Raw genomic sequence first — 14,619 nt, 5'->3', positions numbered from 1 at the left:
TTTTGTCTTTCACGACATAGTTTTTTTTGTTTTGTTTGTTTGTTCAGGCCAGTTTTCTTGTAGGAAGTCCTACAACCTAGATTTGTCTAACTGTCTCCACATGGTTAGATTCAGATTAAACACAGTGGCAAGAAAACTATGTTGGTGATGCCGGGAACGTCCCACTGCAAGTGATACCACATCTTTCCAAAGAACACTCCACCCTTATTCCCAGGACTTTTTTCCAGGCTGCCAACAATAATTTTGCAAGTTTTGATGCTGACACTTTCTTTATCTTACCAGAAAGTGTCAAAAAAGACTTTAAGACAAAAACCAGTACTCTATTCCTTCCTCAAGTCATCCTTAAATGATTTGTTAACCAAAAGTTCAAGGTTGCAGTTATTCGGTTAAGCAACCAGGAAAAACATCCAAGTTCAATATGTGCAGACAATAACTATGCTATGACTGCTTCCTGCCTGACAGATTTTCAAAAACATCATCAACTGTAAAATCCATCCCAACTTCAGAGATGTTAAAATGGGAGGGTGGGGGATGGCAGGGCTCTTAGAGGTGATGAAATACAATATATAAGGAACATTTCTTAGTTTAAAGGCCTTTTTAAAAAGGAAGCATGTTAATACTAATAGGAAGGATTCAAATTTCAATTTTTAATACCTGTAACTGGAAAAGAATTTTATACATCATAAAATACACAAGATAAAACATCTACTTTGCTGGAAGTGAATCTAAGGGCTTGATACCTGAGAAACTTTCCAGAAGAAACCACAATCACTTTGTGGAGAGGGGTAAGAGTATTAAAGAAAAAAATAGCACACAGGCCAAATGCTAGTTTACTACTGACAAATAAACTTATTAATAAGCAGGGAGTCATGGGGATTAGGGTATGCATGTATTCTCAATACCTAGCTAACACCGAAAGGATCCAATTTTCTCCAACAGAATTTCCATTGCAATAAAAGTGAAAACTAAATAAAAAGAAACCCTACCAGGTTATGGCAAGTATCCAGCAAAAAGAATAATTTTTTACATAACAATTCAGATTGAGACCTGGTCTCTGTAAACTTTAGCACAGCTCCTCCCTACCTCCTCCAGCTTAAACAACTGCTAACAGGCCTATGAGCCCTCCGAGTTCCCTTTCATTCCCAGCAAAATCTAAGGGAAGCCTGTGCTTCCTGGTATGACACACAGCTTTGGTGGGCAGGAATGGGACTCGTGGCACACCCTCTTCTTTAACACAAAACAGTCAACTGCTATTATAGTTAGCACACAAAATTCCAAATTCAACACCAACGTAGAATAGGTGTTTAAACCGTCACAAGTCAATTTACAACCCCAGGGCATTTCCAACAACTAGATAATTAGCCACTACAATTTTAAGTTTTATCATAATTGTAGCCTAAGTCAATGACACTTTCCTCAGGCTAGCTCCTTTATCATCAACTCTACTACATCAGAAGACATATTTAAAAAACAGGCATAATGCAAAACCTGGAAAAACCTAGTTCCAAAAGGGGGAACCACATTTAAACATAAAATTAGTTACATATTTAAATATTACTGACAGAATATATTTTTAGTCCAAGGCACTTAACTTCCTTCTACTACTCCCTCCATGTTAACTATCTTCTCATGTAATTTTATTTCTTCTTAAAGGAAATTAAGCTGGAAGAGTCATGATGATCAAGAGTGTAGCTAGGCAAGCATTCCATTCTCACATACTGCTGGAGAGGGCAATTAGATAATATGCATCACAGTTCTTTAAAAAAGTAGATACTCTTCACTTCTAGGAATCTACCCTAAAGAAATAAATGCTCAAGTGCAAAAAAACTGTATGTTCCAGGGTATCCATGCCACGTTTGTTTATAACAGCAAAAGAAAACAGAATATAATCTAAATCTAAATGGCCAGTGACAGAGGATAAAAAAATATTCATATATCAGAATACCATGTAGCCAATAAAAATCAAGTCAAAATTCAAATAGGGAAGAATTACTGTAAGTTACAGAATAAGGAATTTATTATAGAATTTTACCCTACACAATTAGGGGAATAGCAGGGGAAGTAGTAGAGTCCAAAAGGGAAGTCAGAGGATCCAAGAGTCATCCACTAGTCAAACTGAGAAGCCAATCATGTCTATCAGCAGAAATGGGACTGCAAAAGAAAGCCTCCTGGAGAGATCTGGTAAGCTGTGCCTCTGTAGGTCTGCCACCATGATGGGTAGCCTAAAAAAAAAAAAAAAAAATTTTTTTTTTTTTCTAAAGCCGCTGTTAATTAAAATGTCTGTAATCATGAAAAAGACAGGAACACAGATAATTAAGACAAGATTTGGTACCGAGAGTGGGGTGCTGCTCTAATAGATACCTAAAATGTGGAGGCAGTTTTGAAACTGTGAATGGATAGAGGAGCGGCAGTGGCAGAGGACCAGCAGCAGAACCAGGAGACCAGGGCAACATGGTGCTGGAGCCGACCCACAGAGCAAGAGAGCTGAGTGCCTGTGCACAAGAGGCTTCAGGGTGGAGTGGGGTGCCTCTGGGCACTTATCAGTAGAGCTAGGCTTGCCAACCCACGGAGCAAGAGAGCTGAGTGCCTGTGCGCAAGAGGCTTCCTGGCAGAGTGGGGTGCCTCCAGGCACTTATTGGTGGAGCTACAGAGCTTTGGAACATTTGCCCCAGCAGGGCAGATGCAGATATGAGGCCCAAAGAGCCAAGAGGCCAAGAAACCAGGAAGCAGAAGCTGAAGAGACAAGGAACACAAGATGCCGAGTTGCCTCAGTCTCAGAAGGTACGGCCATGACCTCAGGGGTTTCAAAGGGTAGAGCCTTGGCTTCTCATGTTTCTAGGGATGGAGTCACCACTCAGAGGGACTAGCAGAATGGTGTGTCTAAAGCCGAGGGAGCAGAGTTGCTGTCCCGGTGAGCTTGGATGGCGGAGGTGAAGCCCAGGGCCAAGGGCCTCCACTCAGAATCAGGAGAGTGTGGCCAATACCTACAGTCTGGAAGGCAGGGCCATTGCGTAAATTGTCCCAGAGAACAGAGGATTATTTTCAAAGCCTTGAGAGCTAATGTATTGTGTTCTGCTGACTTGCTTGGTGCCTGTTATCCCTTCTTTTCCTCCAGTTTCTCCCATTTGTAATGTAAATGTCTAGTTTGTGCCTATTCTGTCACTGTATGTTTGTACTCTAGATTTCACAGATGAAGTGGAATTTTTGGATTTTGGACTTGAAGTTAAGACTTTTGCCATGATATGATGGGCTGAGTATGTTTTGCATGTTGCAAGGATGTGATTTTTGGGGGACCAATGGATGGAATGTCATGGATTGAATTGTGTCCCCCAAAAATGTGTGTCAACTTGCTTAGGCCATGATTCCCAATATTGTATGGTTGTCCTCCATTTTATGATTATAATTTTATGTTAAAGAGGATTAGGGTGGGGCTGTAACACCCTTACTAAGGTCACATCCCTGATCCAATGTAAACGGCGTTTCCCTGGGGTATAGCCTGAACCACTTTTTTATCTCTGAAGATATAAGGAAAGGGAAGCAAGCAGAGAGGGGGTACCTCATACGACCAAGAAAGCAGTGCCAGGAGCAGAGCGAGTCCTTTGGACCCAGGGTCCCTGCTAGTCCAGGGGAAGACTGGTGAGAAGACCAACACAGAGAGAAGGCCTTTCCCTGGAGCTGACACCCTGAATTTGGACTTTTAGCCTACTTTACTGTTAAGAAATAAATTTCTCTTTGTTAAAGCCATCCACTTGTGGTATTTCTGTTATTGCAGCACTAGATAACTAAAACACAGAGCACAAGAAAGCAAGGTCAAGCTGGAACTCACCAGCATCTTTTCATCTCTCACTGCATCTAACCATAAAAACCTTCAGAGGATAACGAGTATTTGTTTACATAAATTTCTGTTTTGGCTAATTCTAACCTGCGACCATAAAGGAAAGAGGATTCTGGGACACATAACTCCAGCTTATGTAAACTGACATAGTACAAACCACCACAGTACACTCTGATAATATGGTATATATACACATATCAGATTTAACTTTACAACCATAATAACTCCTGAATAAGGACAACAGCAAAATCATGCTTCAGTTTAACATGATACAACTATCCTTGATAGGAACAAAAACATGCTATACCCATTGCCATCGAGTATATTACAACTCATAGCGACCCTATAGGACAGAGTAGAACTACCCCATAGAGTTCCCAAGAAGCACCTGGTGCATTCAAACTGCCGACCTTTCGGTTAGCAGCCATAGCTCTTAACCACTATGCTTCTAGGGTTCCAAAAACATGCTAACTCCCCAAAATAAGGTACAAAGTTTACTTTCTCTCTTTGCGTAATGTTCATTCCTTTTCTAGCTGAATCATACTTCCCCTTTGATATCCGGTAACTTAAGGTTAACCACGTAAGGTTAAATATAAGGTTAACCACTATTAACACATCTCTATGTTAGATATAGGAGAACTGAGCAGGGGTGGGAGGGAGAAAAATTGATTAATACATATACAAAAAATAAAGTATGGAAGAAATAACTACTAGAGGCTTCATTCTGTAAACGGTCATGAGGTCAAAGCCGGTATTTAAAAATTTTTTTTCTCCTACTATCTAGCACTGAAGTGTTTGTTCACTCATCTATGCCAAGAAATTTGGAAGACAGCTACCTTGCCAACTGACTGGAAAAGATCCATATTTGTACCCATTCCAAGGAAAGGTGATCCAACAGAATGCGGAAATTATCGGACATTTATCATCAATATCATTAATTTTTTTTTTTTAAATCATAGGCAAGTAAAATTTTGCTGAAGATAATTCAAAAGTGGTTGCAGCAGTACACTGAAAGGGAACAGCCAGAAATTCAAGCTGGATTCAGAAGAGGGTGATGGATATCACTGCTGATATCAGACGGATCTTGGCTGAAAGCAGAGAATACCAGAAGGATGTTTACCTGTGTTTTATTGACTATGCAGAGGCATTCAACTGTGTGGATGATAATAAATTATGGATAACATTGTAAAGAACGGGAATTCCAGAACACTTACTTGTGCTCATGAGAAACCTGTACATAGACCAAGAAGCAGTCGTTTGAATAGAACAAGCAGATACTACATGGTTAAAAGTCAGGAAAGGTATGTATAAGGGTTGAATCCTTTCACCATACTTATTCAATCTGTACACCAAGCAAATAATCCGAGGAGCTGGGTAATACGAAGAAGAACATAGCATCAGGATTGGAGGAAGACTCATTAACAACCTGCAATATGCAGATAACACAACCATGCTTGCTGAAAGCAAAGTGGACTTGAAGTACTTACTGACAAAGACCAAAGACTGCAGCCTTCAGTATGGGTTACTGAAGAAAAAAAGAAAATGAAGCAAACAAAAATTCTGACAACCGGACCAATAGTAATATCATGATAAACAGAGAAAAGATTGAAGTTGTCAAGATTTCACTTTATTTGCATCTACAATCAACACCTATGGAAGCAGCAGTCGAGAAATCAAATGATGTATTTGCATTGGGCAAACCTGCTGCAAAAGACCTCTTTAAAGTGTTAAAAAGCAAAGATGTCACTTTGAGGACTAAGGTGCACCTGACCCAAGCCATGGTATTTTCAATTGCCTCATATGCATGTGAAAGCTGGTCAAGGAATAAGGAAGATCAAAGAATGATGCCTTTGAATTATGGTGCTGGCGAAGAGTATTGACTATACCATGGACTGCCAAAAGAATGAACAAATCTGTCTTGGAGGAAGTACAGCTAAAATGTCCGTGGAGGTAAAGATGGCGAGACTTCATCACACATACTTTGGACATATTATCAAGAGGAGCCAGTCCCTGGAGAAGGACATCATGCTTGGTAAAGGAGAGGGTAAGCGAAAGAGAGGGAGACCCTCAATAAGATATACTGACACAGTGGCTGCAATGATAGGCTCAAGCATAGCAATGATAATGAGAATGGTGCAGAATCCAGTTTCGTTCTGTTGTACACAGGGTTGCTATGAGTCAGAATCAACTCATCAGCACCTAACAAAAACACTATTCATTACTTATTCCCTTTGTACTCAGCAAGTACCTCAGCTGGTTCATGTTCCTTGCCTCATAGGGTGACCCAAACCTCCTCTGCCGTAAGCAGCCCTGCCTATACTGCATAATTGTAGTTTTCCATTAATTTTTATCATAGCACTTAAGAGTGCTAAGAGATACTCTGGAGGATCTTTTGTATTCTACACATATTCCTTTTTACTCCCACTGTGTAGTATCAACCCAATTTTTATTTGAGAGTCAAGACCAATCACCCTAATATAATAATCGCCTTCTTTACCTGTTACTTCACTGGCATGAGGAGGCTAAAGTAGCCAGGTGCTCAACTTCCAGTTTACCAGAACCAATGCTGGGTTCCCCAATAAAAGATTCCTCTCTTTGGAGTTGTGAAGTCTAAACTAGCATAGCTCAGAGTTGTGGAAGAAGGGAACAATAATCTTTATAGTGGATCATTAGGGGTAATAGTGAGAGGAGTCACTCCATTTCCACCCCTTGATTCCCTAACCTGTGAGTCCTGGCTACAAGAGGAACACCACCACACACTGGTTGCTGATTCAGAACAGTATAAACCACATCTCAGAGGACACCATTCCAGCACTGCAGAGTTATCACCCAGCTGGTACAATAACTGAGTCTTCAAAAGGCCATTCCACTGTTTTATAAGTTCAGCTACTTAAGGGTGATAGGGAACATGATAGGACCAGGAATTCCACAAGTATGAGCCCACTGCCAAATTTCCCTTGCTGTAAAATGATTTCCCTGGTCAAAAGCAGTAAGGTATGGAATACCACGACATAAACAAGGCATTCTGAAAGTCACGAATAATAGTTTTGGCTGAATCAATGCAGGCAGAAAAGGTAAATCCATATCCACAGTAAGTAACTATTCCAGTGAGAACAAAGCGCTGTCCTTTCCATTTCCATGATGGAATGGTCCAGTGTAAGTAATCTGCCACTAGATGTTTGGCTGGTCCCTCCAGAGGAATGGTGCTATATTAGGGGCTCAATGTTGGCTCTCTGCTATGGGCAAGCTGTTCAATCTGCGGTAGCAGTGGCCAGGTCAGTCTTGGTGAGTGGAAGTACATACTGCTGAGAACATGTGTAACTCCCATGCCTGCCACCATGGCCTGTTTTTAATAAGCCCACTGCACAAAGATAGGAGTGGCTGGGGAAAGGGAGTGAAATCTAGAGAGATGATATCTTGTCCACCTGATTATTAAGATCCTCCTCTGCTGAGGTTGCTCTTTGATGGGTATTCACAAGGGATACAAATATCACTCTGTGACCATTCAGAAGTATATCCACATACCTATTCCCCCACTTTCCATCATGTTGCTTCCAAGTCCATAATGATTCAGCCCAACCATTAGCCATTGCTATGAATCAGAGAAGATACACATCTCTAGCCTCTCTCCTTCCAGGCAAAATGAATAACTACATGCACTGCTCAAAGTTCTGCTCACTGGGGGAATTTCCCTTCACCACTACCCTTCAGGGTCACCATGAGTGTGGCTATAGTGCTATAAACGCCCATTTTCAGGTGGTTATCACCATATCATGTAGAACTACCTCTAGACTAGACCTAAGTTTTTTCTTCTTCAGTGAAGCAGAACTCTTCATGAGGTCATAGATGTGGGCTGAAAGTAAAGAAGCAAAGTAGAAGGAGTATGAGTGATAAAAGCTGTATAAAACATTTGGTGACAAAAACAAGTTAAAATTATTATACTATGTATCTGGTTTTGTAAAAAGAAATATGTATACATACACACAAACAGAAAAAATGTAAAAGGAAATATATCATTACATTTTTATGTATCCAGTATTTTCAGTGACTATTACTTCAATAATCATGACTATTTTTACTAAGAATTTTTAATGATATTGGGGATTCTCTTGCTATAATCTTAACAGAGGAAAAAACAGAATATGTAACTGCATATGCAAAAAAAAAAAAAAAAAACCCACTGCCGTTGAGTTGATTCTGACTCATGGCAACCCTCCAGGACAGAGCAGAACTGCCCCATAGAGTTTCCAAGGAGTACCTGATGAATTCGAACTGCCAACCTTTTGGTTAGTAGCTGTAGCTCTTAACCACTATGCCACCAGGGTTTCCAACTGCATTTATAGCACAACCTACTTTTGTTTGGTATAATTAATACCTGTACAAATCAATGCACCAGATAAATAATTCAGTGACATACAATAGCATGCTAACAGTTGGATTATGGCTAATTTGTGTTTTCATCCTTATCCTTTCGTGACATTTCCAAATGTTCTACAATGATCACGTAACATTTTTATTGCAACAATCTTGCAGATATCAATGGACTAAAGATAAGGCTAATACTACTTCACTATCACCCCAATAAGGTGGGAAAAAAAAAACCAAACCCGTTGCCATGGAGTCAATTCCGACTCATAGCAACCCTGTAGGACAGAGCAGAGCTGCCCCATAAGGTTTCCAAGGCTGTAATCTCTACAAGCCTCAAGTTGCAATAGTGAAGTATTCTACAGGGAAAACATTAAACAATGCAGGAAGCATCAAAAGAAGATGGAAGGAATACACAGAGTCATTATACCAAAAAGAATTAGTCGATGTTCAACCATTTCAAAAGGTAGCATACAATCAGGAACCGATGGTAGTGAAGGAAGAAGTCCAAGCTGCTCTGAAGGCACTGGCAAAAAACAAGGCTCCAGGAACTGACGGAATATACACTGAGATGTTTCAACAAACAGATGCAGCACTGGAGGTACTTACTCACCTATGCCAAGAAATATGGAAGACAGCTTCCTGGCCAACTGACTTGAAGCGATCCATATTTATACCTATTCCCAAGAAAGGTGATCCAACTGAATGCAGAAATTATAGAGCAATATCATTAACATCACATGCAAGCAAAATTTTGCTGAAGATCATTCAAAAACAGCTGCAGCAGTATATCGACAAGGAACTGCCAGAAATTCAGGCCTGTCTTAGAAGAGGATGTGGAACCAGGGATATCATTGCTGATGTCAGATGGATCTTGGCTGAAAGCAGAGAATACCAGAAGGACGTTTACCTGTGTTTTACTGACCACACAAAAGCATTCAACATTGTGGATCATAACAAATTATGGATAACATTGCGAAGAATGGGAATTCCAGAACACTTAACTGTGCTTATGAGGAACCTCTACAGAGATCAAGAGGCAGTTGTTCGGATAGAACAAGGCGATACTGAGTGATTTAAAATCAGGAAAGGTGTGCACCAGGATTGTATCCTTTCACCATACCTAATCAATCTGTATGCAGAGCAAATGATGAAGAAGCTGGACTACATTAAGAAGAACGGGACATCAGGATTGGAGGAAGACTCATTAACAACCTGCATTGTGCAAATGACACAACTGTGCTTGCTGAAAGTGAAGAGGGCTTGAAGCACTCACTAATGAAGATCATACAGCACAGCCTTCAGTGTGGATTGCACCTCAACATAAAGAAAACAAAAATCCTCACACCTGGACCAATGAGCAACATCATGATAAACAGAGAAAAGATTGAAGTTGTCAAGGATTTCATTTTACTTGGATCCACAATCAACACCTATGGAAGCAGCAGTCAAGAAATCAAAGGACGCATTGCACTGGGTAAATCTGCTGCAAAGGACCTCTTTAAAGTGTTTAAAAGCAAAGATGTCACCTTGAATACTAAGGTGCGCCTGACCCAAGCCATGGTATTTTCAATCCCATCATATGCACGTGAAAGCTGGACAATGAATAAGGAAGACCAAAGAACTGACGCCTTTGAATTGTGGTGTTACCAAAAAAACCAAACCCAGTGCCGTCGAGTCCATTCCGACTCATAGCGACCCTATACGACAGAGTAGAACTGCCCCATAGAGTTTCCAAGGAGCGCCTGGCAGATTCGAACTGCCAACCCTTTGGTTAGCAGCCATAGCACTTAACCACTACACCACCAGCGTTTCCACTGAATATACCATGGACTGCCAAAAGAACAAACAAATCTGTCTTAGAAGAAGTACAACCAGAATGCTCTTTAGAAGCAAGGATGGCAAGACTGCATCTTACATACTTTGGAAATGTTGTCAGGAGGGTTCAGTCCCTGGAAAAGCGCATCATGCTTGGCAAACTATAGGGTCAGCGGAAAAGAGGAAGACCCTCAACAAGGTGGACTGACACAGTAGCTGCAACAATGAGCTCCAGCATAACGATTTTAAGGATGGCGCAGGACAGGGCAGTGTTTCGTTCTGTTGTTGCTATGAGTCAGAACCAACTCGATGGCACCTAACAACAACAACAGTCTTTACAGAAGCAAACTGCCATATCTTTCTCCCATAGAGCTACTACTGGTGGGTTCAAATCACTAACCTTTTGGTTAGCAGGCAAGCATTTTAACTACTGCACCACCAGGGCTTTCAACGAGGGTGAAGTTAGGGGAAAAGGGAAAGAACTTGAATCTCTGATGAAACTGAAGAATTAGCCAACCCTCGGGCAACTCTACCTTGGAATTTCTCATCATGTGGAATACTAATAAATGTGCCTTATCGTTTAAGCCTAACTGAGTTGGGTTTTGTTACTTATAGCCAAATGCACCCTAAATGATTGAACTTTCACATGAGGGGGTGAGTGGCTCAAAACATATCTTCGCTGTATTTGAAAGTAATAATTTATAATAATATCCCTAGACATAAAAACCAAAAATCTATTGAGACAACTTCCAAATTACTGATCCACTTTTCTGAACTAGTCCACTAATTTACAGCTGATTGTATTATTCATTAAAATGCTACCTAAGTAATCAGTCTAGTTTGTCCTTTCCGAAAGACAATTATATTTTAACCTTTCTCCTCAAACAGTCAGGAAATACTGCCTTCTTACAAATATTCCAAATATACACTTGATAGTAACACTTCTAAGAGTACCATACCCATTGTCACCGAATTGATTCTAACTCATAGCGACCCTACAATTATGCATAATAATTTCGTTTTCAAAGCACTTTCATACCATTAACTAAGCGGATATCCTGGTTTCACAGATGAAGGCACAAAATAAAATTCAGAGATACTAATATGACCAAAGATACCACTAGCTGGTAAACGTAAGAGCTAGGACTAGAACCCAGGTCTGAATCCTAGTCCAGTGGTCTTTAAACAGCTCTTCACCTTGTAATGTTAACTTGAGTTATGGAGACTTCATTTTACCTAATGTTCTGAACAACAGAAACTGCTTGGGGTATGGGAGGAGGTGGGAAGGTAAAGGGCAAGGAGCAGAAGATAGGGTTCCAAGCAGAATGAAATGAACAACAAGAACGTTAGCTTTGAGTAAGTGAGCCTAATTAGTCCAGCAGGCCCAATGGGAGAATATACAACAAAGGCTGGAGAACTCCCAGCCTTTCCAGAGCCATATTAAAGAATTTGGATTTCATCCTGAGGTTAATGGGGAGCCCCTGAAGGGTTTTCAGGAAGAAAGAGGCATGGCTGGTTTTAGAAATATCACATCAGCTGCAGTTGTAAACTGGACTGAGGAAATGGGGAGAGGACACAAGAATAAAGACAAGGATTCTGCTGCAATAGGTACTCTGTACCATATACAAGCAAGAAATCTTTAGACACTGTTAGGGAGGAATAGAGCCATTGTATCTCCAAAGGCCACGGTCTTTCCACTATGGCACATTGGCTCCCAGTTTATAATTCTAAGAGTGAACAAGGTACACTATAGTTCTAATGTGGGCGACTGGAATTACTAAAGTATGTAATTCCCTCTATCATGAACTACTCCAAGTCCTTAATAACTAATTTATGTACCACATGAATTTTAATTTACTGGAAGGGAAGAGAGAGGAGAGTGAGGAAGGTGACTTTTTCAAGACAGTTAAGAATCTTTTTGATCTATGAAACAATTTATTTTCCATATAGGGGTTCTACGAATGAAAGAAACAAAAATTAAACACTTTAACACTTTTCACAGTTATTACTCATTAAAGTAACAAATTCACACCTTTAATTCAGACCCAAATAAATGTGACTTTGTTAGAATATTACTTAAGCAATATAAAGCTTCTTTTTAAAACCACTAGATAGAGTGATAGTTAATACTCTCACATTCAGTACCATCCTTAATTAGTTGACGTGGGGAAAACAAAATACTTCCACTTTAAAAAAAAAAAAAAACTTTCTATAAATACCAGCAAAAGTACCTTGTCCTACCACTGATTCTGCCTATTTCCTCGATTATATCAGCTCACAATACAGCCTCACAGAATCAGTCTTGGCTATCCCAGCCCAGTGATTCAATAATCACATTTTCCAAACCAAAAATCAGGACCAGTCTGAGACTACCTGATGAATTACTTTTTTCCTAATTTCTTAGACTGTTATGTACTAAGTATAGGAATTATAAAAGTTTAAGAATCAATTAACAAATCTATTGAAATCAACTGAATTTTCTAAATTACAGCAATTCTAAAAAATTTGGGATGCAGTCATTCTTTAGCTATTCCAAAAATCTGGAATGTGAACAGAGGGACATTCTGTTCACACAAGTAGGTTATAAAATTGAAAAAAGAAAGACACCAAAGAGGGAAAAATATTTTATTAATAAATTATCACATACTCCACTGGTCTCACACCATCTGGAGCAAGGGAGAATGAAGAAAACCAAAGACACAGGGAGAGATTAGTCCAAAGGACTAGTGGATCACAGCTACCACAGCCTCCACTAGACTAAGTCCAGCACAGGCTACCACCACCGACTGCTCTGACAGATTTCACAATAGAGGGTCTTGGACAGGGCTGGAGAAAAACGTAGGAACAAAATTCTAACTCACACACACACGAAAAAAAAAAAAAAACAGACTTACTAGGCCGACAGAGACTGGATAAACCCTGAGAGTATGGCCCCCTTTTAGCTCAGTAATGAAGCCACTCCTGAGGTTCACCCTTCAGCCAAAGATTAGACAGGACCATAGAACAAAGCAAGACTAAATAGACACACCAGCTCAAGGTCAAGGATGAGAAGGCAGCAGAGGACAGGAAAGTTGGTAATGGGGAATCTAAGGTTGAGAAGGGTAGAGTGTTGACATGTCGTGGGGTCAGCAACCAATGTCACAAAACAATACATACATTAATTATTTAATGAGAAGCTAGTTTGCTCTGTAAACCTTCATCTAAAGTACAAGCAAAAAAAAAAAGAAAGATTCAAGCAGAAAGGAAGGAGACCTCATTACCACCAATCACGAAGAGCCAGAAGCATGTGAATGCTCTGGACCCAGGGTCCCTATACTGAGAAGCTCCTAGGTCAGGGGAAGATGAATGACAAGGACCTTCCGCAGAGTCGACAGAGAGAGAAAGCCTTCCCTTGAAGCTGGCACCCTGAATTCGGACTTCTAACCTCCTAAACTATGAGAAAGTAAGTTTCTCTGTTAAAGCCAAAAAAAAAAAAAATTATCACACTAAATCCAAGGTAAATAAATAATTTAACCACCTAGAAATCTAAATATCAGTTAGAGGGGTACAACAGCATTAAAAAGAAAATCATTCATTTCAGTGTGTTACCTCAAGTACAGTTTTGGTCCACCAGCAGCTACTACCATGAGAGGTACTACAGCATAGTAATTAAAAGTTCAGACTCTAGAACAGGGGTTGGTCAACAAACTATGACCCTTGGGCCAAATACTGCCCCCCTCTGTTTTTGTATATAAGGTTTTATTGGAACATAACCACACTCATTCATTTACATACTGTCTATGGCTTTTTTGCTACAATGGCAGATTTGAGTATTTGTGACAGAGACCATATATGGCCTGCAAACAAAAAAAACCAAACTCACTGCCATCAAGTTGATTCCAACTCACAGCAACCTGCAGGACAGAGTAGAACTGCCCCACAGAGTTTCCAAGGAGTGCCTGGTGGATTCGAACTGCTGACCTTTTTTGGTTACCAGCCGTAGCACTTAACCACTACGCCACCAGGGCTTCCAAAGCCTAAACTATGTGCCACCTGGCTCTTTACGTAAAATGTTTGGCCACTACTGCTCTAGCACAGTGATTCCCAACCCTAGGTGAGCATCAGCACCACCTGGTGCACTTTTAAAAAACAATTCCAAAGCCCCAGCCAGACCCAACTGTCCCTTCCCCCAAAAAGGTCCTCACTGCTTTGGTCTAGAGCAGGGTTATTATTATAACAGTACAAAAATGTGTACAACAAAACACAAAAATACACAAGACAAAAATCAGGATATCCAATAACATAAAAGACAAAGGTGGGAGGTTAATACGCAGCCCACAGAGTACTGCATAATAAATTGGAGCCATAAGTTGGGCTCTGATCTCCATGAAGTCAGAAAGATAAAGGGAAACAAGATCGTTATACGATTTATAGTGTCCATCAGGTCAAAACATCTTGGTGGAAGCAAACTGCTCCCTAAGACTTCTGTATGACTGTAAAGGAATGTTTTATTGCTTCTTCCCAGTGACATAAATACATGATATACTTGCTCCTCCCACCTTTCCCTTCGTACAACACTACACCTCCTCCACCTCCCCCCCCCCCCACAAAAAATCCAAAGT

General features: G+C 40.3%; 1 protein-coding gene across 6 annotated transcripts in view; it reads right to left on the bottom strand.

The window, feature by feature from the left end:
* Window positions 1-14,619, bottom strand: part of ABI1 (abl interactor 1) — a 134,475-nt gene that overhangs the window by 99,313 nt on the left and 20,543 nt on the right. The gene's annotated exons all lie outside the window — the stretch shown is intronic.

Source organism: Elephas maximus, chromosome 4, assembly GCF_024166365.1.
Source record: "Elephas maximus indicus isolate mEleMax1 chromosome 4, mEleMax1 primary haplotype, whole genome shotgun sequence".
Lineage (NCBI taxonomy): Eukaryota > Metazoa > Chordata > Mammalia > Proboscidea > Elephantidae > Elephas > Elephas maximus.
The sequence above is the reverse complement of the archived record's forward strand: the minus strand, read 5'-3'. Positions and strand labels throughout refer to the sequence as shown.